Genomic DNA, 26,905 nt, shown 5'->3' on the forward strand with positions numbered 1-26,905 from the left:
CTCTCATCAAAAGAGATAAAAAATATTTGAAATCTGCAAAGATCTCAAATTGGAGCAAAATTGTATCCAATGTGTCCCTAAAATTAAATATTTCCAGAGCAGCAGTTACAGAAATAAACTTGGGAACATAGCTGGGAGTTTAATGAAATAGAGACAAATCACTCACAGTCATAAAAGGATTTAAACTGTGGGTTTATAACTACATATGTTTGGGTCCCACTTACTGAGAGATCCAAAAGCATCAGGGATCAGTTTTTTAAATTAAACAGTGCCAGATTTTTGCAACTCTTTTCAAGCCCAGTGAAAATTCTGGTAAATATCACAGAAATGACTGAAAGAGATTAAAATATCCCATATTTATGACATTTCAAAAAGCATTGCTAACACAGTTGGAACTCCATTGCCTCAGGTTTCCACAGAAATTGTTATTTGATTACAATTTACTAAACGAGTGCTTGTGGAAAGACAACTGGCACCACACACAGTTATTAAAGAAAAACCCTAATAACCTAAATTATTGCTCAAGCAAAGAGTTCTGACCATATTCAAAGTGCCAGAGACGTCTGTATGGCTGAATTAAAACATGAAGAAGTCAAAACCTCTTGACTGAATTATTGATCATAAACTACTTATTCAAATCCAATATAGAAACAAGGTTTTTACACAGCCCAGGCAAGTGGACTGAGTGGCTGAAGGGCTTTTTTCCCCCCTGAGATTAATTATTACAAGCCTACAAAAAATCCAGGTACTCATAACCTGCGTATTAAACAGATTACTCATATTAAATATTCAGAATGTACACAACAGACAACAATACTGGTAAAATGCAAAAAACAAAAAAAAAAAGAAAAGGAACCTAACATAATTTACAATAAGAGTGATGCAGGTTTGAGCTCACAATCACAGAGGTTTAGGAATATGTGAGCTTTCCATGGCTCTATCATGAATTTGCTGTCTGGCCCTGCCACACATCACTTAACCTTAGAGCCATTTGTGAAAGTGAGCAAAGGCACACTGTAAAACATTTCCCCTCTGAAAAATGCAGCAATCCATAAAAAGATCAGAGGAAAGAGGCTGGAATTCAGAGCTCCCACACGCCAGCTGAGGATCTCTACTGTTTGGGTGCAGAGCTTCCCCATTTTTTCTCTCACTTCTCTCCTCAGTGAATAATTACTGTTCTAAAGATGTAGGTATAAGTTCTATCTTAAAATAGAGTTTAGACTTGACTTCCCCTATGCCATTTTTTGGTGTTGCTGTTCTGTGCTGTGCTCTGCCCAAGCTCCCCTCTCTCCCGAAGCTGTATAATCTCATCTGGCTCATCTGTATAATTATAATTTGCATGAAGCTATTCTGATCATTTCTGCAATTTGCATTTCAGGAACACAGCTTCAACCAAATCTGTTTCCTGCCAGCTCTCTGAGGTTTATTCTAGTTCCTACTACATGGCACAGCACCACACCATATTTTTATATACAGTAATCTCTGTTTAGGTCTAAAAGCATGATCTACATTGAGTTTGAAGTCTCTTGGTGCACAGCAGGGATTTAACCCTGCTGGAGCACACAGGTCTGGGGGCTCTGACCAGGATGGGTGTCCTTGGCTTATGTAAACTGCTTCTGCAAAAGAAATTGCTCAAGCTGTTATCTGAGCAGCTAAATAAGCTTATGCTTGGAGTCATCTTGCAGGAGAATCTCTTTCCCCACTTACTCCAGGCAGCTAAGGCAGGCAATGGGAATTCCATGTGCAGCATGATTTAGGTGGGAAGGGGCTCTGGAGGTCACCTGGTCCAACTCCACTGCTGAAATTCAAATTCGTCACCAAATTCAAAGCTAATTTAGGTGATTAAGGCTGTCATTTATTAGTGTCCACAGCTGACATCAGCAGCATGGCCAAGGTCTCTGTGTGGACATGGACACTCAAGGACTTCCCAGCTTGTGCTGAAAGATGGTCACATGCAAAGGAAAGAGCAAAGCAAAGGGCAAGGACTGCAGCAGGAAGGAGGAAAAGGCAATTTGTACAATCTGCCTTCTCCACCCACATCAGTGCTGGGGTGTGTTGGCAGGCCAGGGTAAATCATTGTGATTTCAGAGCCTGGGCAAGGGTTTCACCGTGCTGTGCTCACTGCTGGGCAGCCAGGGTGTGCCTCGTGCTGGGCAGCAGAGAGAGGAGCAAACCCTTCATCTCTCACTGCCCTTCACCATCTGTGAGATAAATTAATAGTGTTCAACAGCACTGCACCTTGGATTATGTTTGGTGCCTTCTGCTTCTGAGGGAGGGAAGTGTTAATGTCTGTACCCAGCACCCAGAGCTCAGTCCTGGGGAGCTGCCTTCAACCCAAGATTCGTGTAAGAAACCTGACATAAAACGAGGCTTGAAAACAGATTTGGACTCAAAAAGTTGTGCTATCCTGTAGCTCCATCCAGAAGGAAAGGACCTTTCCTCTTGAGGGGGATGCTTGTGCAGGACATACAAGAGAAAGGCAAAACACGAGAGCTGCAGAAAGGGTTTCACACCAACAGGGTTCTGATCAAAGCAGGTTAACAGCCCATTCCTCCTTAATGCTTATGAACTGTTCTGACTTTACACTCTCCCCAAATATTTCCCCTGGTGCTCCCACCCCTCTGCATGCAGGCTGCTGAGTGCAGGGAGCAGGGAGAGTGGCTGCTGCCAAACGCTGTGCTCAGAAAATCCACCCACCGCCCTCAGCGCTCAGCTGGGAGAGCACAAAGCAGGGCAGAAGCCTAACTAAAAAGCAGAATAGCTCTGTGCTCTCATGAGAGACAAAACCACATCTTAATGCTTTGCAGAATGTTAACAGACTGCAGACCAAAGCCCAGATCTCCCCTGTCTGAGGCCAAATTAAACAGCAGGACAGCAGAGGTTCATGTGGGCTAAGGAACAAACGAGCTCCCTCCAAAAATCTCTGCAATCACATGAGTGCCACGTCCTGTGCTCACCCAATACAATATGACTTTATTGGCTTTTTCTTGCTTTTGGGTCACAAGGGCCTGGAGGCAAACGATAGGCCCTGGAGGATAAAGTCTGTATTAATTATCCTCATGCTGCTCCAGTCCTGTCCTACCCAGGTACTGCAATACAAGTGGATTGGGAGGCCTGCAGGCAGGTATGTTCTGTCATTTTAAATATCATAAATCAAGCCCTCTGTTTCAATGTTTCCAGCTTCCCTGTGTTTCCTCTAAAATCTAAATTTGGAAGGAGTGGATCCACAGCAAGCAGCTACAGCCTTTTTGCACATAAACACCTATATAAATATATAAATATATAAATATATATATATATATATATATATAAATATATATATATATATCTGCATGTCAATAAATATGAACTAAAAATTATACAACTTTTTCATGCTTAAATAAATATTTCTATGTACCACATTGTATACAATTCAAATTACCTATGTGGGGGAAAAGTACTTCATTTGTACTCAAAAACTTGACTTTTTATTTTTGTTGTCCAGCAGATTATCCTAAACCTGTGCTCTTGAGCCTCTAGCAGTAAAAGGCTCACGTATATTCTCTCAGAAAAGCATATTGTACATGCAGAGCATACCAAATCAGTTCCTGCCATTGCAGGAAGCACACAGAGCTGCTCTAAAGCCTTCTGAGTCACGCTGGAGCTCAGCTTCCACCAGCAGCAGATGTCAGACACCACGGATTGGGAGCTTGTCAGCACTGAAATATTTTTATGGCAAATTTTCCCTACAGTTTTGTTCTCTGGTTTGCTTCCTCCCCTTGCCATTTTCCTGTTCTTTGGTGTTTTCTTCCACTAAACATGAGTGGCCAGATCCTTCCTCTAGAGCAAATCCATAGCAGAGGCTGTCTACAGTAGCATTTGGTGCTCTATTTATATTATCTTTCAGGAGGCTGTTCTCTATTTCTTTCCTCTGGCTTTCTTCTGCTCTCTTTTATCAATCTCTTCTAGTGACCTGAAAAGAAAACCTAAAAATTGAGAGCCACTGAAGTATATGCTGAATGCCCCCATTAGTCAAGCTGTAGGGGACACTCAGCACAGAAAATAAATTCAACTAACCTTTGGAAAAATCTTTATATAAATGTTCTACAAAATCATCCTGCTGGTTCCAGGTCCACTGGAGACACCCAAGAAGAATAATTCTGGGACATCAGAGATACCATAAAGGAGAATAGCTCAGAATCTAATCTGTCCAAGAGACTCAAGAGAGACAGAATTCTTTGGTCTCAGGGACATTTTTTTCCTACCTTCTTCCTTTTATTAATAAATAAAGAAAAGAAGAGTTGTTCAAAGTCACCACAGAGATCTGATGTTTCTGAATTTCTGTGTGCCTCATTCAACTCACTGAATGTCTCTGTCAGCCCAGGAAGATTCATGATTCATTCTGGGGAGCCTATTGCAAACCCAGCAATGACTCTTCAAACATTTGTAAAGCTTTTTTAAAAAGTTTCATTTGGTTTTATTTCTGGACCAAATACATCCCTCTGCCTATTCCTATTCCATTCTCCTCCCAGACTCCCAGAGGTCATGGCTTGTCTAGATCTAGGGAGGGTGGCAGGAAGGGAAAAAGAGAGTAAATTCATTTTAGGTCACCAGAAGCCATTCTGTCTCTGTCTTTCCTGGCTGGCTTTTCCTCATTTCCTTTTGTGTTTCCTCAAAGGACATTACACAGTTGGCTTCTCAATCAAGGGCAAGGCAATGTCAAACACATTAATTTGTCCATGAAACTGTCTTTGAGTGTTGACAAAAGAAAGCTTAAAAAAGTGCAGGCAGACAAGATAAACATTCCTGATTTAGAAAAAAACCCAAAAAAACCCCAGCAAAACCCAACGACTCTTTAACTGGTATTTTAGTTTTCAGGACTGAACAATACTGAGCAGCTGATGTTTTGATACTGCCATAATATTTGTATCTTAGTCGTTAGTTGCCAAAATATTTGTATATATAATATATATACACACGTATATATTTATATATCTATTACATATATATGCATATAATTTTTAAGAAATGGCCATTAAACACACAGCTAAATATCAGTGAGTAAGAACTTGGAAGAAGAGGAAGGACTAGGAGCATTTCATGATTCTTGCTGTGGAGTTTCACTCACAACTAATCCAGCTTTCCAGAATTCCAGCAATATTTATAGCAAGGATGCCATGGTTTTCCACCACCTATCATTTCAGGACATCCTACTCCAGAAATTACGATATACTTACATTTTTATGGAGTTATTTTGTTATTTGGTAAACTGCCTCTCTATCTGTTTTTGGAGCAGCAACACAAGCACATCTCTGTATTTCAGCTGCAGCAGGTGATGAAGTGCTTGTCACACTGAAGTTCACAGCCAAAATGAACCAGAATAGTTGACAATATTAATATTTAACATCGGTCTGCTCTTCATTATGCCTCCCAAACAGCACCAAGGCTCCAATTTTCTGTAGTGTAATTATTATAAGCTACAAGCAAGTGCATTAGGAGGTTTCTCCCAAACAATGGTTGTGAAGTAGAAATACACAAAACCAAATAATAAAAGAGCAAGTGCTCTGCATATTCCAGAGAAACTGCAATTAGTGAGGAATTCCTGCTGATATCCATGAGTGATATGCCTGATGGAGACAGTCCTAGGTGCTGTAAAGGCACTTCTTTAAATAACAATAGATGAGCTCCTGAGTACCACTGGCAATCATCTGCTAAACTCATATTCAACCAAGAAGATGTATTTATGAAAAAATAAGGATCATATAGAAGTAGAATTAAAAAAAAAACCAAAAAACAAACAAACAAAGCAGCACAGATAAACCAACAAGGCTCATAGTCTGAAAGCTGAGAACTTGTCTCCACTATTGAGACTTCAGAAACACAGCTGCTCTCTAAGTTTCAGTGGCTTTTTAAGGGACTCAGCAAGGAGTGCCCAGTGTTAACAGACCTAGACAAAAAGGAAGATTGCATGGAAATAATACCACTGGGAGCTGGGAAAGGAGCTGAGGCTGGAGCAAAGGAGGCTCAGGGGAACCTTGTGGCTCTGCACAGCTGCTGCCAGGAGGGGACAGCCGGGGGGTCAGGCTGTGCTCCAGGGAACAGGGACAGCAGGAGAGGGAACAGCCTCAGGCTGGCCAGGGGAGGCTCAGCTTGGCCAGCAGCAGGAATTTCTCCATGGAAAGGGTGCTCAGCCTTGGCAGGAGCTGCCCAGGGAGGTTTGCAGTCCCCATCCCTGCAGGTGTCCCAGGAAGGCCTGGCTGTGGCACTCAGGGCTCTGGGCTGGGGACAAGGTGGCCATTGGGCACAGCTGGCACTCCATGGGCTGGCAGGGATTTTCTAGCCTGAATGATTTGATGATTCCATGATTCTAATTCCTAATAAAAATCAAAGATAACTTTATAATAATGACAGGAGTCACTTTACCAACTCTGCAGAAATGTGACTCTCCCCACAAGCACAGAAAAGCCTGTTTGCCAGAAGCTTGTCTGACATAGATAAGTGCAGTAATTTTCACACAGCAGTAACATTTTTCCTTCTGAACTGAATTGGACAGAGATGGAAGAATATTCCAGGCCATGAGTGAAGCCTTCTGGGTGGCCTTGGGCAGCATTGCTGGGAGTATCCACACAGTGCATTGCTGGCAGATGTGAGCTTTTCCTGCCCGAGCTGCAGGCTGAGCTGAAGCTGAATAAATGTGGTTAGCACAGCTCAGCATGCCCAGCCCAGCGGCTCCTGCAGCGAGCTGAGGCACAGAGCTTGTGATCAGAGCTGAAACTCAGCCTGGCTCAGTGATAAACAGCTCTGTGTGCCTGGGCTGGGCTCAGGTGCCATCTGCCAACCATAGGGTTGTCACCACAACCTCTGCTCGTCAGCTCCAGACAGCAATTAACACCTGGATGTGGCAATGGCAAGGCAAGGTGAGTTCATTCACTCTCACAACCAACATCAAGATGCTCTAAAAGCAGGATGAGATGGCCATATAATGATTTCTTCAGGGAGCCAACCTTTTTCCATATGTGTGCTGTGGAACGGAGCCAAGGCGAGGCTGTCTGCACACGTAATGTTCAATGTGGTGAGCTCTCCACTCCAATAACAGAAATACTCACAAAACAGTGGCTGTGCTATCAGCTTCACGAGACTTACGGGGACTTGACAACTCAACATGTCTAAACAAACCTGTTATTGCATTTTCAGATAGTGTCAGCCAGAGTTATCAGGAAACAACCCCCTAATGAGTTTACCTGGGAGTGTGGATAACCCAGCTTCAGCACCTTGCTGCTTCTCCAGTCACAGGAATGATCATTGCACTGCAGCCCTTCCTAGCAGACAGCATTCTGCACGCTCAATTATGGCTGAACACTTCACAGGATTCATGGCAGAGGTTTCAAATGGCAATAATATGCTTCCCCGCTCCCTTTTTAAAAAATTAAATCTAATTATTCATTCTTTCAATCTCCTGCAAGATGTTCATTGTTTTTACATTATTGTTTTCTTATTACTGTAACTGCAGTGCCCAGAGAAAAAGAGAACATGAGGAATAAACCACAGAAATTCCACTAAATGTTGGAATTTTCTTTTTATAGTTTGTATTTTATTCAAAAGCTAGGCTTATGCTCTTATTTTTCAGTGCACAGGAACTGCCCCAGCCACAGCTGAGAAAATAAACCTCAGCAGCCCCCCACATCAGGACAGTATAATTTTATGAGCAGTTACATAAATTACCTTCCAAAATACTTTGTGAAAAATATCTTGTGGTATTGAGAAACACACACTGCTGTAACTCAAAAGGTCAAGATTTCACAGTTAAACGCATTGCACATCCACAAATACAATAGTATTTGTAAACAAAAATGGCCAAAAGTTGCAAGTTTCAGAGCAAATTCTGGTGTTTCACCAAAGAGATAAATGTGGATGAGCACCCAAGGCTCAGTCACACTCTGCTCTTCCTTATCTGTGTGATAATCCACTTTCAGCCCAGCTGGCCTGGGGCAGCCACAGCCTTCCCACCCTCTGAACCACACAAACCTGCAGAGCTGGACTTATGGACACAGATGTCCCCAAGTGCCTTAGGAACAGGCAGGAAAAATGCACATTATCAGAAAGATGAAGCTCTGCCACTTGGAAGTGGAGCTGTTGAGCTGTTTTTTACCCTTCTGGTTGCTTTGTGGCCTGGAGATTTTCAGTACTGGAGTTACCTCAGTACAGCACAAACATATTTCAATGAATTAAAAATAATAATGGAAGGAAAGGACATTTACAGGGAAGAAGAAAAGCAATCCACAGCATCAAAGATATTTCAGAGCACTAATTCTATTGGAAGCCTAAAGATTTTATAAATTAAACCACATTGACTTGGAAAAAACTTGAGATCCTGTGCACTTGAAGATTTTCCCCACACTAGCGAACTCAAACCCTCTAGTTAAGTAGTAATAAACCCTCTAAATCTGCAATGAAAGTGAAGTGTAACTATTCAGCACCATTTGGCAAATGCCATTAATTTTAATTATCAAAACCAGAGCCAGCACTGGGTTTATGCCCTAAAGAGAAAACTTTCCCAGCTCCTGTGAGTCCAGAGCTGCCTAAGGATAATTCAGGGACATCCCCAGCTCGGAGCAATCCCAGAGCCACCACATCTCACCCCACTGGGATTTCCCCCACTGCCACTTTTAGGAACAACCCATGGGCTCTCCATGGCACAGCAGGGGTGGAAAGGACCTCAGGCTCCCTAAACCCAGCTCTGAGCAGAACACAGCAACTCGAGAAACAGAAAGACAAGTTTTGCTGTCTTGAGGAAAGAAAAAAAAAGAAGGATCCTTAAGACTGAAGCCAGCAATCTTGGAAGAGCCAGCAGGCTCCCATGTCAGCCATATGCCTTCATATGTCTGTTCTGGGGGAGTGTTACAGCTCCTGCTGTTCCATTCTTCACTTTTTAAAGAAAATGTTACAGGGCCACAAGGACTCACAAACATTTGTTGACATTTCTTCTGGGTCAGCCTTAGGAGGCCTGCAAGAATTCAAACATATGGCAGTATTTAGCTGCATGAGGGAATGGGTTGTTTCGGAGAAAAGCAGTATTTAGTTGCAAAACAGTTTAATCCACCATAAAGGTTTTAAATTTTTTGGCCCAGATCCAAACTTTTTCTCGTTATAGTTTTCACATCATATTTTTAAAGCAACAGCAGCTTATCCGCTGAGCTGGTATTGAGAAATACTTTACAGTGTTTTCTACTGCCCTCCACAAAAATAATATCTTGATCCGGGCTTGCAGATCAAACAGATTTGATGTGTGCTTAGATTGAAAAAGGGGGGAAAGCAGGAGAAATCAGTTGAGTACTGAAATGAAGGTTATTTCCCACACTGGAAAGACACAGAACCTTTGCATTTTGAACCACATGATGAAGTAAATTAGGTTTCCAGCATGTTTCAGTAGCAGTATATATGCATTTGCAGGACAGAAAAATGGCATTTCCAAGGCTTTGTCTTGTTCTTCAGCTCCCATTGCTCCCAGTCAGCTCCAGCAAAGGCACAATGACTCCTTGCTGACACTCGTTTTGTCTTGCTGTTAAAAAGAATCCATGGCACATCAGGAGCTGAGCTCAGGTTTGTCTCAAACACTGTACAAAGGGCAGCACTGTGTGAAAGCTCCCCAAAGCCACGCTGGGAACACACCTGAGCCACCTGCAGGGCCAGGGAAGGACCAAGGCAAGGTGCAGCCTCTTCCTTCACTGCTGCTTCCTCCAAAACCAAGCTCGAGGAGGGCAGCTAGAGCAGAGATAAGAAAGAAATTCTTCCTTTGTCCCCTGGCAGGGTGGGCAGGCCCTGGCACAGGGTGCCCAGAGAAGCTGTGGCTGCCCCTGGATCCCTGGCAGTGTCCAAGGGCAGCTTGGCCATTGGGGCTTGGAGCAGCCTGGGACAGTGCAAGGTGTCCCTGAGTGGGATGAGATGCGTTTTAGGGTCTCAACCCTAACCATTCTGTGATTCTGTGATTGCAGCTCACAACCAAAACAGCTCCTGCCACTCTTCTCCCTTCCACAATCTTGTCTATTAATTGTAAGCATAATATTTAGAATGAGCACTTCAGGCTGTTGAAATGGAAGCTCTTGCACAGAAAACAAGGATGCAAGAGGCACTTGCTGCTTTGTTTTGTTTTTTTCCAAACTACAGACCAGACAAACTACAGACCTTTCTAAAAGGAAGACCTGATCCAGAAATTACGCTTTTTCTGAAATGTTCTGTTAATTAATATCTAATCTAACACATGAACTAACATGAACCAGGAGTGGTCAAACCCCTCTGGTGTTGAATAACGTTTTGGAGCCTCAGAAGGAACCCAAGATTATTTTGCTGAAAATATTTGTAAGAAATTCATGTATGAATGACTGAGGTGGATACAGAAGTTTTATAGGAATTATGAGAGGAATACAAAAATGGTCTAATTCTAACAAATAAATTGCACATAGAGTTAAAACCTCTGGATGAGGAAGTTTAAAAGAGAGAGGCAGCACTCCCTTGGGGTTCATCAGCTGGCAGCAGGTAGGGGTTTGGGTGCACTACCTGTGCTCTCAGTCAGATGAAGGAAAGTTCCTTACACCACTTATTTTAACTCAATTATAGTCTGGAAAATCATCAAACATTCTGAAATTTAAAATGAGTCAGAGGACAAACTTCTGTCGTTACAAATTTGTGTAGACATAAAAATGATGGGAATAAAACTTCAAGGTCAGGGTTCTTTTATCCAACTTTCCTACTCTCAACCAAACTATCACCCAAATTTGGTTAGAGAGGTCACTGTCCAAAATGTTGCAGACTGTGCAGCCCTTGAGAAACAGAGCACGTTCCATCTCGTAAAGCTTTGCAAAAAAAAAGTTTTTATAATCTTGCTAAAATTAAGTTGACATTTCCTGAAAGTTACCCACTTACATTTAACCTTTATCCAAAATTACTTTTTATTCTAAACTCTTCAATAATAAAATACATGAGGCATTAAGGGAAGGTAAAAGCTGAGTTTCAGAATCCAGTTAGCAGCAGTGATCACAACCAGGAAAACTAAGGTTACTATGAGAAAGTTCCAGCAACTTCAGAGGAAATGAAATAAAAAAATCACTGCTTTTTAGTCACCACATAACAAATATTAACACTTAGGGAGGAGGAGATTTATACTTAAAACCTGAATTGGACAATGATGAAAGATCCTGACTACAGAAGACATTGAATGGTCTGAAGAATCTGGTGACCTTGATGGAAATAACTGGCAAGTATTAATTCAATGGTCATGTGATTAAGTAAATAAAAATTAGAAGCCAAAACCAAACATTTTAATGCAGTTGTGCCCAACCTTGCAGCTGAATTCCAAGCTTAAGAATTAGTGAGCCAAGTGGATCACAAGATGTATCAGCAGCACAGGAAAAATAACAAAACAAGGAATAAAAGAGACCATATGACTCATTCGGGGTGAAAATGGCAACAGAGACCTGAATGCACCAGCTTGCAACAAAAAATAAAAGGTTAAAAAGAAGTTTTATGTATTTAAAAACCAGCAGGAAGGCTTAGCTGCAAACTTTCAGGTTCCTTCAATAGCAAGAGCGGACTGATTTAATCAAAAAGCTGGAAATCCTGAAGAAGTTTTTATATTGATTTTTTTTGCAAGCACTTGGTGTTAAATTCACATTTTTTCAACATCACGATAGAGGGCAAGACACACAAGTCCATTTCTGTCTTTGGGCAAGGAAAACAATGGAAGTAGTTTAAGTCCCCAGTGTGATGAAAAAAGGCTTGTTAGGTTCTGGAGTCCATTGACATTTTTGAAGTAGGAAAAAAAGAGAGAAGGATTCAGTTCTGGATCTGGAGACAACATAAACAAATGTAAAAATAACAGTGTGAGTACAGAACAGGGAGGCTGAGGTGGGAGATCCTCCAGGAGTGACGATTTCTGGGGGCATGCTGAGGGTTTTCTCCAAGTGGTGAACAGGCTGGTGGTGCTGGTTGGTGGGGAATGAGCTTAAAGGGCTTTTCCTTTAAAAATGGAATGCTTCTGTGATTTTATGGCTGAAAGCAGAGCTGTGGATTTCACTGCCCTGTCCTACACAGATCAGAGCTGTGCCCTGGACTCCTGGACACAGCTTCAGCCATCAGCTGTAATGAGTGGAACTTTGCTGCAATCCCCTGCCAGCAGAGAGATTTGTCTGTATTTAGCTGCTTACCCCAACTAATTCATTCCTTTTACATGATAAGAAATTGAAGATAGCCCGATACGCCCATGAGCTGTTATAAAAGCTATGCAAATATTGCCAAAGGATCTATAAATATTCATCTCATATTAAAAAATTTTGATCAAATTCACACACTTTCAGATCCTATATCGGCAAATGCACCCCTGAATTCAGATTATCAAGTGCATGTGCTGAAACAGCATATTTTGTGCGACTTTCCACAGCAGTCTTTCAACTCGTCATTGCTAATATTCCTGTCAGAATTGAAACTCAAAGAACTACACATCCATTTAGGAAACTGAAGGTTATCACACATCACTTGTACATCACATCACTTGTACATCACATCAACCCAGCTCAAAACACTTCAAACAGCCCACAAAAAACCCTAAATAAACACAGTTCCACTAACAATGCATGTCAGTGACCTTGTGCCAGTGGTCTAGCGAGGTGAGGTAGGTTGGTGACATACACGAGTCCTTGCTGAGTATTTGGCTGAAATGAACTAATTTTGAATTATTATGTGAGTATGTAATTATTGCATGAACATACTGCAAGTGGAAAAGCAGGATGACCCTCTTTTAATGAATTCATGTAACAAAATTAACCAATCCTATGAAAAAATACTAAAATAAAAAATTGCTGTATGTTCTTAACTGCACCAAATCAAGCTATTTTTCTTAGAATCATAGGATCACTGAGTGGTTTGGTTTGGAAGGGACCTCGAAGCTCCTTTTGTCCTAACCCCAGCCCTGGCAGGGACACCTTGCACTGTCCCAGGCTGCTCCAAGCCCCAATGGGCAAGCTGGCCTTGGACACTGCCAGGGATCCAGGGGCAGCCACAGCTTCTCTGGGCACCCTGTGCCAGGGCCTGCCCACCCTGCCAGGGAACAATTCCTGCCCAAGATCCCATCCAGCCCTGCCCTCTGGCACTGGGAAGCCATTCCCTGTCTCCTGGCCCTGCAGCCCTTGGCAATTGTCTCTCTCCAGCTTTCCTGCAGCTCCTTCAGGCACCAAAAGGCCACACTGAGGTCACCCCAAAGCTTCTCCTCTCCAGGCTGAACAATCCCAGCTCTGCCAGCCTTTCCTCCCAGCAGAGCTGCTCCATCCCTCTGCTCATCCTGCTGCCTCCTTTCATTTCATCCATTTGTCATCAACATTCCAAGAGGTTTTTTGAGGCAGACTCTCAGTGGCACAACACATGGAGATACACTACTGAAAAAGGTCATAATAAAAAACTACAACAAAATAGTGAATTTCTTTTGCATGTGAGACTAAATGTTACATCCACCTGGTTTAATTTTACCACACAAATTCTGAGGAAAGGAAAATACGTGACCATTTTATGGCAAGTTAGGAGCATCTGTTTGGATAAACTGTAGTAATCAGAGCTAGAATTTCTCATTAGCTCCATCCAGTTGAATGCCCAACACTTCTGCTGTCGAATCCAAACTAATTGTATCTCAATTTTCAACAATCATTAGCTACAATTAGCAAATGTGATGGCTGCCTCAATCACAAACATCACAGTGAGGTTTTGTAATTCCCCCCACTTGGCTGAAATGCAGGTTTGGTCAAGATAATTTCCATGGATATGAGGCCTAATAAGAAATATCAGCTAAAGCATTATTTTTGTTATCCACCAATATAAATTGGCTTTGCTGCACTGAAACCACAAACATTGTGAGAGCAAATCCAATGACATTGGATTTAAACTCGGATTTTAGTCCCACAAAATTAGGGAAAAGGAGACAAGCTGATCACAGGTTCAGTTTGTCAGAAGAATTATTAAGAGATGAAGCCATCCTGGTGTACTGTTCTGCACTCCTGGTAAGATGGGAGCAGAAGCCCAGGCTGCTATTGGAGCATCTCTGCAGTGTTTAGCAAGCACTCCATGCTCCTTCATCACCCTTTAGTAGCACTCAAATAAACTGCACACAGCTAAAGAGTGAATTTTCCTGTTCTTGGCAAGGAAGAGCTCCAATTCAATAAACTGATATTAACTGTTTTACTGCCTTGCATTAAATACATTTTCAGTGCCAGTCTCAGGTCAGATTTTTCTCAGGTAGTTTTTGGCTGGAGATAAAACATCTTGTAACTGCTGCCTGTTTATGCAGGATGCAGTTCCCAGTGTCTTTAAGAAAAGAACAACTTTTTCTGGGTGGTCAAAATGCCACTGCCAGGATCTCCTCAGTACAGCTCCTATGCCAAGGTGTCACCTGCCTTCAATCCCAAGCAGAGCAAGTTTAAATGCCTTTAAATTTACATGCTCCTTTAATTTTCACAACCTTAAGTAACTTCTGTGCATCTGCATTAGTAACTCTTCTGTTTTGGCCTAACTCACCTTCTAAATCATAAATTACATAAGCAAAGAACACATTTTTCTAAATTCACATTACTTTTGCATGTAGAGAAGGTGGCAGAACTAATAAAATCCAAAGCAGTCTATGAAATACAGAGCAGTAAAAAAAAAAAAAAGAACATAAAACATGGAGTCAGAACTCTCTCATATATACACAAAGTAGAAACCAAAACTGAACCCCATTTCTAGTAAATCTAAAGAAGAATGAACAAACAGAACAGAAAACCATGGTAAAGACAATACTACCAAAAAAGTTGGTATTAATATATATAGATATGATGTATAGTGCATGTATATATATACCCTATATACTATATATTAGTACATAAAATATATATTTAAGCACTATTCTCAACCTACCAGCAGAGAAAAGATCTGGTGCCAGCTGATCCTCACTCTGTATTTGTACTACATCCCCACAGTATCAACTCCCACTTGCATTGCTTACAAACCATAAGTGCTGAGGAGGAAATAACCCCACAAAGGCTCCCATGGAAAGAAACACTCCTGGCACTTTTATCTCCCATCCCTTACATCTTTTCTCCCCTAGAACTTCTCCCTCAGTATCTCAGCTCTGCTCTGCAGCTCCAGCCCATCCTAACCCACAACTGCTGTCCCAGCTCTGACCTAGAGACAAACCAGGCAGCTGAGCCTGAGAGAATCAGCCCTTGGCACTGGCAGCTCCCTCAGTTCTCAGCAATAATGAAGGGCTTTTTGCACAGCTGAGAGGAGCTGGACAGCCACGTGTGCTGCTGGAACATTTCTGGGTGGGCAAGAAGCAAGAGGGCTGCAGCAGTGTCCTTGTGTTACTGCTATGGGCATGGCAGAGACACATCTGGGACAGAGGTTTGAGAGGTTTTTTTACATTTTTTTGGTCCTCCCTTCAGGCACAGACAGGAAAACACCGCCAGCCTGGAGTAAATATGTTCTGCTCTTAGAAACTTATACAGAGCAAAATGGAGATGGTGCTCTGCACTGAGGATGGTATCACACTGTGCATGAATGACACATTGCGCACCAGCAACGTATTAGGGGCATTTCCAAGCTAAGAAATTAGTAATTTTGCTAATTGGATGCTGATGTACGTGGTGAGCTGTAGCTCCTGCAGGTTCTGGACTGAAGGGCACTGCTGGTCACTGTCACATCCACAGGTTTTTGTTTCCTGCACATAGCTTTTATGTAAGATAAATCCATTTTAGGTTACTTAGATTGGAAACTCTTCCTGGTTTGACAGCAAGACCCATCTCCCTAAAGGCTCTTGATTTCTAAACCCTGTGCAAACATATTCCAAGAGGTGGGCACAGCCACCTGGCATGTGTAAGGAGATGAATGGCCTGGATAAAGGCCATAAAACAAGGCATTAAAAGAATCCACAGTTGTAGGAAAAGAACTCACATTTTTCACCAAGATCCCTCTAGATTAGCAAATGTGACATTAACCATATAGTCTATCAATCTTTTCTGCCAGTTTTCACAAGACCTTCAATCCCTTTCCACTGACACCTCACTGTGTTGGTGATAACAGTGTTGCTTTAAAATTGTGACTCTAGAAATATTTTTTTAAAAACAGCAGAAACTCAAGAGATGTCTAAATTAGCAATGTCTCACTTTCTCTGGCTCCCTGAAAATCTGGGTCCAGCCTACATCAGAGATGCCTCCGCCCCTCCAGACTGACAAGAGTGGAAGACAAAAACCTGAGAAGTTTTTCAGCTGGCAAAACCCGAGTCATTTCTGCCATATGAGTTTTATCCACGAACTGATAAAAGCTTTCCTTTGCCAACACACGCTGTGCTTAAAATAAGGAGCGTTGTTGATACGGATATTCTGGCAGAACTGTATCAGCAAACACTTTCTGCTGCAGAACAGGACCAAAAACATATCTTCCTCACAAGAATTTCTTTTTTTGTCTTTTTAAATTTTGAACCACAAAAATCTTCAAACTTGGAGAAGAAAGTTTGGTGAAAATTTATTTCTTTAGGAGGCAACATCTACTTTTGATGAAAGTTTTGTTTCCTGCCACTGTCCTGAGCTAAAACTAATTACAAATAGCAATCTTTTAAAAAGGAATGATTTCAGCCCACTGAGCTGGAAAAGCCTCCTGTATTCCACAGCTCCTCGAGTCTGTTCTAGTGGCTTTTCCCTGTTCCCACCCTGTGGAACAGAGAGCTACTACTGCTGTCACACCAAGCAGAAGGCTCTCCCACCAGCTGCACGTACATCCCATGTTCCATACGACTTCCAAGATATCCATACATTCTCCTGGAGGGAAACAAGAGGCAGACAAAGAAATAAATTTGGCAAGTAGTGTCAGCTGAGTCCAACTGACACCATGTGGGCGTCAGCAGTTCCTCTGAAGTTCAATCTTATGTCTTCTCCAAAGACAGATTTGCTGGTGCCTGAAAACTGTTACATGAGTCATTTACTAAGAATACTAAGGGATGGAATTAATTTTCCTCTGAATTAAAAATTCAAGGTTTTTTTCTTCCAGGAAATAAGTAGCTAAAATTACAGCAAGTCTGTCGCTTTATGATTTTTGCCTGTTTTAGCATCTGAGAAACTATCACTTCAAGGTAGTAAATGTCCTTTCTTTTCTGCACAGAGGATTGCAACTGTTGGATTTATGAGTGAATTAGATGCTCGAGAACTTTATTCTTTTAGAATAAAAGCTGGAGAAAATAACAACAGTTCAAGAATAAGAAAAATAAATTCTGGAATTCTGTATAATAGTATCTGAAGAAAACACTTGAAAGAAATTACTACTCTGTATTAATTTAATGCTCTTTCTTTTGGAAACCTTAACAGTTCCTTGGGATATTATAACAGAGTTCTATCTGAATTTTGTCTCATTCTGTGGAACTCTCAAACCTCCTCAAGGAAAATTTTACTATAGGAATAAAATATTTACATTTCCTCAATTTAAAATGAGGAAACAAGCAATCAGAACTGAAATAGTCATACTGAGCTAGTTGGAAAAGAACAAATGAAATACAGGGAACATCTTGTGAACTTATAGACTTTGAAGAATTTCTACAAAATTCATTTTTAAATGGTAAGGACAAGACTATGGATTTCACTAGACATCCATTAATCCAACATACACCTCTTGGTTTTCTCAGCCTCTGTGAGAATATAACAAACCCTTAACATTTGAAAGAGCGTGAGAGATATTTCATACAGAAAAACCACTGCAAAGAGAATTTGCCTTTTCTGAGCCAAAAGATGGCAAATAAATCTGAAAAGGGTAATTGTAGCAAACAAATTCCACTCTTCCCTTCCAAAGAAAAGTTTTGGTATTCCTTCACTCAAAGGTCCCCAGAAAGGTGATTCTCCCAGCTGACTTTAGGAGGAACAACTCACCCAGGATGGTGTTTGGGGTGAGGCATTTCAGGACTGCAGTTCTGGTTTGGAGGGCTCAGTGCAGGTTTTGGTACTCAAAACTTGTGGAGCTGAGTGAGCTGGGAGGGCTGGGCAGCTTTATCTTCATCATTCCACAGGAGGAACTCTCCTGACAGCCACTTGGGCTCAGTGCCACAGGAATATTGTGGCATCAGTAATTCAATGCTCTTCTCTCAGCTGCCTTCAGCCATCCATGGCCTCTTCAGCAGCCTGCTGACACTATTGGCTTCTGAGGACATTAACTGCCTGTTTTGGTGTTTTGCACAACATTTAGTACTCTCAAAATGTTGGAGGATGTAATTATGCTTGAAATAATTAGAATCACAGCTAAAAAAAAAGAGAGAACAAATGAAATGCAAACCCAACAACAAAAGGAGAGTAACTGGGGATCCCTGTAGAGGATCCCTGCAGTAAATGTGCTGGAAAACCTGAACTGAGTTTGGGAATCCTCTGCACTGTGAACCCTTGGATCTGAGCCAGCTCAGCAGGAAGAATCTCATGGAGCTGAAGGAGATCAAGAATGTGAAAAGGGAATCCATGTATGAGTATGGATTTTTCCATATAGGCAGTAGAGACATAGGTTAAAAGAAAGAGCCAGGCACCGAAAAGATGAAAGATGGAGCAACATTGGGGTGAAATTTTAATGAAATAAGAATTAACTCTGTACCTCTCTTTTATTTCACAGAGTGCATATGGAGCAAAGAGGATCTCTGCTCTTCCCTGCTCTGGCACTGCTTACTCTGCCTTTTAGTTCAGCTCTCACCATGGAGCCCATAGACAGCTTCCTGTAGGATAAAACTTTACACAAAACAAAGATTCTCGGTACAACACCTCCATGATCTTTCCCTTTGCCTGCATTTAACCCTATTAACCACCCTCCAAAGTTCTGATGCCTTCCACACAAATATCTACTGGGATTTCTTTGGTATCCAACAACACACAAAGTTGCTTCACATCCCCAATCCCAATGCTGTAACTGCCCAAAATTCACCGAAAGCATTTCAGAGACGAGAAACAAGAAGCTGTGTTGGTAATAATGCATGAATCACATTTGGAGTCAAGGGTCCTTTTCCCACAAATCCTAAGAAATTCCTGGGAAGTTTCTGGAAGCAGCAGTGCTGCACATCCTGTGCTGAGTGCCACAGAGCAAAGCTGAGAGATAATTACCCTGTGAGCGCCGAGCCAGTGCAGTGTAAAAAAGGTGCCAAAAATCCCAGAGCTGTCATTAAGTGCTGCTGGCTGCTTGTCAGCTGCGAGTGGAAGACAGCCCTGCACTGCTGATGGGCAGATGAGAACATACCTGAACACGGCAGGATATTTATAAAATCTAATCATGCAGGGGAAAAAATACAGCCAGTGCCTCACAAAGGCTTGTAGCACTTATTTCAGGTACATGACATCTCATTTTTCCTCTCGAGCCAGCAGTGTCACATTGCTGATCTTTCCCTGATTTAAAGCTAAGTTTCCAAAAACCTATTAAATAGGTTTTAATAGGTCTAAAGCTACAGGATTTTTGATAGTCCTTGGATTGAAACAAGATCTAGGAGAGAAAGAACTGTTAGTGGAATATTTTGTCTATTTGCAGTGGATGTGCTTTCTTTAAAAGCTGTCAACATTAATACTTTTAACACTTCTAATGTACCCTGTAAATATTAGCACTTAAGAGGTTTCTACTTTCACTTCTGTCTGTCTTATCATGTAAATTATCCAAGAAATTGCCTCTAGGCACTACTGAATAAAAGAGGAGCAGCAGGAATTTCTAGGCTCCAACACCTCAGGCGGGCAAAGCAAGAAGACATTGGAAAGGTGCAGCTCCCAAAACACCCTCACGTGTAGGCAGCATATAGGTTTGAGTGTAGGAAACTCCAGATGTGCACTAGAAGATGAAAAACCTAAAGTGCCATAAGAGGAGAGTTTAAGAAATCAAGCACAGGTCCTGGAAGAGGAACATGTCTGCAACATAAAAGCCCTGGATGATACCATTTAAAAAAAAAATCTCATTCCATGTTCCAAAAGAAGAGGAGTACAAATTGAAAAACAATCGCAGAGAGTGACCTGAGCCTGCCTAAGTCCTGTCCAAACCACAACATCTGAGTCAAGGATGAGCCATCCCCTTGTTCTCCTGCCCGGATGCCGAACTCTCCCTCCCGGGGTTAGAAAAGAGGTGTGGCTGGTTTTGTAATCACCCTAATCTTAGGCACTGCTCTAACTGGATTAGCTATAGCCTTTTGCAAAAATAAAAGCGCTCCTGATGAAAATTGTACATAACAGCATTTACAATCAATAGCTACTATTTCAATGATTAATGTACATTTTATTTTGGTGGCTGCCCAGCTTCTGCAGCCATTTCAAGAGACAACTCGCTAAACTTGTAAAACATTTTAACTTTATCTGATTTCTCTTTCATCTCTCACACTGAGTTGTAAAACACATTTTTCTTCTTCACAAAGAGTGCCACAGACAGAGATTTGGGCTGAAGCCTGATCTACATGACAGCTGCTGAAGCCACGGACAAGAAGAACTGTATCTGAAATTGCAGGGAGCGGCTGGGAGCGATAGCACCTGCAGCAGCTTGAGCTGGGTTCAGATGGATTGCCCTGCCTGTTGCATTGGATTCTCGTGGCAGCAGCAGGGTGAGTGCACTGCTCAGACTCCAGCAGCTCTTATTCCCTGGAAAGCAGCAGGACAAAGCCAGCTCGGAGCTGCTGCTGGCTGAGATTGCCCAAAGTGCCCGCGCTGGTTTTATTCGCTGGGTGAATGCAAATCCAGAGCTGCTCGTGGTTCCCCCAAAATGCAGGTGCAGCTGCCCCGAGAGGGCACATCCTCAGCTGGGATGAGCTGCTATTGCCCTGGTATACCTTCATCTCTTTGCACTTTTCCCTGTTTTCCTTTGGTCATTTGGGAGCAGCCACTGTCACCTGGGCAGGCTGGCTCCCTGCAGGTGGCCAGGAGGAGCTCTGGGACATTTCCAATTGACCTTCTTTCAGCTGAGGCTTAGTCAACAGCAAGAGGTGCTGATGCTCATCAGAATCCAGACCTGGATGTGGTTCAAGAGAGATTTCCATCTGACAGGAATGTTCTGCAAGGCTCCCAAAACCAGTTTGGGGTGCCTGCAGCTGTCCACACTGTTTATAGAGGGAAAATAATTTCAAAATTGTACATATTCCCTCACCCCCTACTCTGCAGCTCATCCAGGACCACTCTAGGGCATGAATCCTGAGCATACACATTGTTCATCCCTGCAAATATGGTTGGGCAAATAGACAGCCATGTCTGACTTTCCCTTTCTAAGTGTCTCTCTCTGTAAAGCTTGGTAGATCCTTTCAGATTTTCAAACAGTATTTAATGGATGTGGGGAAATGGTAGGAAAACAAGTAAAGGAGAAAAAAGATGGAAAGCAGACAAGAGAGTTCTTGCCAGAGGAGCTGGAGAGCAGGAGGAGATGGCATTTTCAAAGGCTGTGCAGCACATACAGCAACTCCCGTGAAAAGCTGGGAAAAAAGCGACCAGTGCTAGAGCTTGAGAGTGTTACAGCTTAATCACCTTAATAGGACCTTTTAGTGGTGAGCTCAGTGCGAAATGAGCCTCCCCTTTCCTGGGATTTTCTTCCTCTCAAAGGTTAAGTGGCTTTACATTTGTCACCTCTCTAAACCAACTGAGCAACCTACTCTCTAGGCATTAATCTTAAAACTTTGGTAATGTGAACTCAGAGTGCTCCCTCTCCTTTCTCTGTGTGCAGTTGTTGCATCTACAGCGACAGAACTCTGTTGAAAAGCCTTCTGGCAGACTTTGGGTGTCAGCAGTCTTGTCAAAGTTTCACTCCAGTTTCCAACGGAGATTGAAAGATTCACAGATGTCAGATTTGTGTCTGCTCCTCTACTTATATAACTCGCAAACACAAGTCATCATGCATGTAATACACCCACAGCCCCTTTTCTTAGCAGGGGCTAAAATAATACAATATGCTTTGGGAGTGTTAAACTCTTAACCTTAAATGAGGGATTGCAGGTTGTGTTAGTAAAATTATCTGTATGAATGTTTCCTTAAAGGACTGGAACATCTGTCCATGTAATCTCTTACAAGAGCATGGCTGGCAACATCTGAAGATATTCTGCATTTCTGTCAGGAGCTTTTCTTTGATCAAAGGTAGATAAATCTTGTACTACCTGAGCTTCTGTAGATGTTAGTACATAGATGATATTTGTTTATGCTGTTGGATTGTAAGATAGTTTGATAAAATAAAAATAAGTGTACATTCCTACACTTTAGACTGACTGTCCTTGGGCAGCAAAAGGGTTAGAATGAACCTGTGCCACATCCAAAATTCAGCAACTGAAGATTTACATGATAAATCTTGAGATGCTCCACAGAGGACCTGTGTATCCAAACCAAAGGATGCATTACATCCCTCATTTTTGTAATACTTTTAGCTCCTACAGTTTCTGTTCCCTATTTGCTAAAACATAATAATCTTCTATTTAAAAAAATTAAATTGTGCTAAGCACTTCATTTTCATAAAGCAAATGTTGGCCTTGGCAGGCAAGTCTATGATGAAGGTTTTCATTTACAGCATCTTAATTGCTTAATGGCTTTTCAGTCCCTGACTTAGTTCTGAAAATTTTCATAGAAAAGAGTCTATGTAGTAATTGCCACTAAACAAACATAAAAGGCACCTTTCCATTCAGTCTCTGAATGTTCACCTTCACTCCACAGCAGCAACAGTGGGTTTATCTCAGCTTTTTCCCTACATCAGGAAACACAGCCTAGTGTTCAAGGCTTTCCTTTAGCCCTTCTCATCCTTCATTATGATGTTTTATCCACTTTTTAATTTTTATGGGGATACTTCTCCCCCAGAAATATTCCAAGGAACTCAAAGTCTTGTGTGATCAAATTACCAGGTTTATAGCAAATCAGTTATAGCCAAAATTGCCAAGGTGGGTGTGGGGAAAGAAGGAATATTTCAGCAAGATGCAGCCCATTATGTAAATTTGTCACCACATGCCATACATAATGAATAAACCTTGTGCTCTTAACACTTTGATTATAGACTATACAGACAATGCAAATTAAAATTCCTGCTGCTCTATAAACGAAATGAGAGGAAATTATGTAAATTCTAACACATTAGATTGATTTGGTTGAAACAAAACCTGCTCCACTTGATGTTTTAGGGGAAGAGCCACAATTACAATGATTGAGAAAGTGCAGTGTTAATGAAGTGTGTTATTGCTAATCAATTCCTCCTCCTCTGGTAATGGCACAGCCATGAGCTCTGCCACTGCATCATCCACTGCCCACGGAACTCTGAGCTGCTGGGGCACCCTGAGCCTGCCATGAGCTCAGTTTGCATCAGAGAACTACCAGGAAAGCTCTGCTGGGCATTCAGGAGGGCTGTGTGCTCTCATACAGAATCAGGGAGCGCTTTGGGTTGGAAAGGATCCTAAAAATCACCCATTCCACCCCTGCCATGGGCAGGGACACCTCCCACTATCCCAGGTTGCTCCAAGCCCTGTCCAACCTGTCCCTGAAAACTTTTTGCCAATCCTGCCTGGCTGTCTTGGATGCTACTGGAAATCCCAACCAAGCAACCCTTGTGTGAAACAATCACCTTTCTGCTGGCTGCCTTCTCAGAAAATACGGAATGAGATTTTCACCTGGCAATAAACTAACCATTCATTGAAATTATAAGCAGGTTCTTTCAGGCTTAAAAGTTCCCTGTCCAAGTTAAAGAAACTGAAAAATGGAACACAATGGTTTTAAAAGTTTCAAACAAGACATCCTTCCAACCACAGTCATCTGGGTTTTGTTGTAGGAATTTGGAATATCTTTAAAACTGAGCACAGTTGATTAAATTCTGCAACCTGTAAGGAGCTGTGAAACACAGAGCAGATAGAGCTGTTCTACAGTTAATCAATATATGAAGGTTATACCTTCTTCACGCCAAGCAGAGGAACAGGTCTCTCCAAGCACCCTCTCACCATTTAAACTAAATATTCTGTAGAGATTCTCACCAGTGAGTTGCAGACTACTGCATTGCTATCTTAGTTACTTTGTACTGCGTTGTATAAAAAAATTAAGCAGATTATTTATCATAATTTTGCAGCCCTTTCTCTAAAACATTTCCTTCACATTTTTAAAGCAAAACATTTCATTTTCAAAAGCATTAGAAATGTGTGGCTCTTATCTCACAGGTAAATATGAGCAGGTGGAATGAGCCAACCTGTTTTCCTTTCTTTCCATTTATATAACTTTTATATTTTTCTCAGAAACATTTGTCACCACACGTAGCAGCTGCACTTGGTTCCTCTCTCTGCTGATTTGTCTCCCACTAATTTAGTTTTGCTGCTGCTAAGATAGGAGGGAGCCCAGAGACATCTCCCTGCCTCCAGCAGCAGCTTCACACACAGAGTGCTGCAGGTTGTGAATACAACACATCCAAAAGCAGGACAGCGCAGGCAAGGAGAGAACTTTTCTGCAGAAATGACCTAGCAGATCAACACACACCACACACGCTAAGGCTGGCACTTACCATAAGAAATTCTAGTGCATTATGTTTGCTCCATGCACAAGGGAAAAAGAAGGGTCAGGCCCCAGCTGCGGAAGAAAATGTGGCAGAGCGAGAAAAGCAAACGCAAAAATGAGAAGGAAAGGGAAGAATACAAAGGAATTCATCTCTCCTAGAAATAAAGCAACATTTAGTTTTGCGGGCTGAGAATCCATTCTGGTGTCAGCACACATCGCTCTGCTCCGGCTGGGATTCTAAAAATGCCAATCCATGTTCGCATCACTAATTGTGAGCCATCGCTGCCGCCGCTGCTGAGAGGCGCTCGGACTGAGCTCTGCTCTCAGCCACCAGGAATTCCCTCCTCTCCCCGAATTTATCCCGCTTTTGGCTGGGGATGCTGCGGGAGCCGCCCCCCCGCACAAGGGTGCCCAGGCTAATTGCACCGTGCTAATTAGGATCTCAAAGCGTGACGCGGCCAGAGAGCCACTCAGAGCTTGGCAAACTGAGATCTGCAACCCAAAATGGGAAACATCGCCCAAAACTGAGAATCAGGGAAAGCTACAGCAACTGAAGGGACTGGGCAGGAGTAGGAGCTGAGCATTTCAGCTTGGGGCAGATGTTTGCTTACATAAAACACACACAAAGAATCACAGTGGTAAATATCTCACCCTGCAGGAATCATCTTAATTTCCAGCTCACAAAGGCCTTAGAAAACTGAGTCTCTCCACATTAGCTTTTGCTTGAATTCTTTAGCTTCACACCGCTTTGTTTATAGGAAAAGGCTCTCTTTGATGTTGGAATATTAGAAGGAGAGAAACAATAAATTTCCCATCTTCCAATACCCAGGCATCCCGAGCTTGTTCAAGGACCCCTTGATTCATGAAGGCAAATAATTAAATTACCTGAGCTTTGATCAAGGAGTTGCTGCAGTCCCTTTTTGATGTAGAATGTGGCTGTTTGAAGCTCCACACAGACACCTGGCCCACATGGGCTTTAACCCTTATGGCACCAGTAGCAGAATTCAGGCAACATTCTGGCATTCCATTCATTTGGGAATGCTGCTCCAGAGTAGGATCCTACACCACACACTGGGTGGGATGCTCAGCGGAAGGCTGAACCTCTCCCTTCTAAACAAGCTGAAATTATGTCCCAGACAAATCAAGCTGGCTGAATATTATTCTTTGGGAGCTGCTTTTTAGATGGTTTGACACTGAGACATCAAAACCCTGCTGAGAAGCAGAGGGGTTTGCCTTGGCGCTACAGTTTTCATCACTCCCATGCTTTCCAACCATTTCCCCAAAAGAAATGGGAGTGGGCACAGGCTCTGCTGGTCAGGTGAAAGAACACTCCTCAAACAGGAAAACCAAGTGGATTTAAGCGTTCCCTCTCCCCAAATGCAAGGACCTGGATGAATTTATCTGTGCCATGGCCAAGGCAAAGCCCTGGTCGTGCTGCCTGCAGGAAAACAGAAACTAAAGTCAATGCAGACACTGTGCTCTCAGCTGATTTGCCATTCTGAATATGATTACTGAGAGAATTCCTCTCCATAAATGAGGAATCAGGCTCCTCTTCATTCATTCCAAGATTCTTTCGGGACACGAGGAGGTTACTAAAAGGACATCATTCAAAGGCATAATTAATATATAGCAATCTCTCACTCATTTCCCTACCCAGCTCCAACAACACAGCCATAGCTACAGCCCTAATTTTAGCAGCAGTTCCATGGATTATGGAAATGACCTTGCCAGACTACTGAGATGTGGCAAAAACAGTTCTGCAACAGGACTTTTTCTGGTATCATTCACGGCAGAAAGGCATCTGTCCTTCACGGCGCAGCTGTGGAAAGGATCCCTGTCATGCAGAGTGACATCTCAATTCTCTGGGATCCAGGCTGCAAAAAGCATAATGAACATGCCTGGCTTCCCCTAGATAACAGGCAAATGATTTTGGGGCATGAGGACGTAGATGGAAATTCAGGTATTTACATTTAAAATGCTTGATAAGTTATTAAAAAGTTGGCATGTTTCTGATTTGTTGGAAAATAAAACTTGGGGCTTTTTGTAAAGTCCAGAGGGAAAATGTGTATAATGAATTGGTAAGAATGAGAAATTAATGGACACAAAATTTTATATATTTTCCATAAAGCCGAAGGAGCTGTACATATAACTAATGTGAGAAATGGGAAACCTCCCTCTCTGAGCAAACACTCCCTGCTACACCAGTGAAAAGCGTTAAAGGAGGAGCTGCTGATCTCAAATTCAACAAGCAATTAACATTCATTAACTCAAAGTAAGAAAATGCCCAAGGCACTTATGGGTTAAATATAGTCTACCTTAAAGAACATGGAAACAGTTAAAACACAAGCTTTACTCCTGTTTATTTTGAATGATTTCATTTCTAGTAAAAATGGATGTAATTTCCAGTTGGGAGATACCTCTAGGCAAAAGCATTCTCC

At 42.2% G+C, this 26,905-nt stretch overlaps 1 protein-coding gene across 2 annotated transcripts in view; it reads right to left on the bottom strand.

Moving 5' to 3' along the window:
- CDH11 (cadherin 11) overlaps positions 1 to 26,905 on the bottom strand; it is an 83,107-nt gene that overhangs the window by 46,085 nt on the left and 10,117 nt on the right. The window contains exon 1 of one of the 2 annotated variants that reach the window (XM_085072004.1): positions 24,475 to 24,493. The exons of the other annotated variant lie outside the window; for it this stretch is intronic. The gene's annotated coding sequence lies outside the window, so the exon portion shown is untranslated. Of the gene's footprint in view, positions 1 to 24,474; positions 24,494 to 26,905 lie in introns of those variants that run through there. 2 annotated transcript variants of the gene reach the window in all.

Source organism: Lichenostomus cassidix, chromosome 11, assembly GCF_008360975.1.
Source record: "Lichenostomus cassidix isolate B80296 chromosome 11, HeHo_3.0, whole genome shotgun sequence".
Classification (NCBI taxonomy): Eukaryota; Metazoa; Chordata; class Aves; order Passeriformes; family Meliphagidae; genus Lichenostomus; species Lichenostomus cassidix.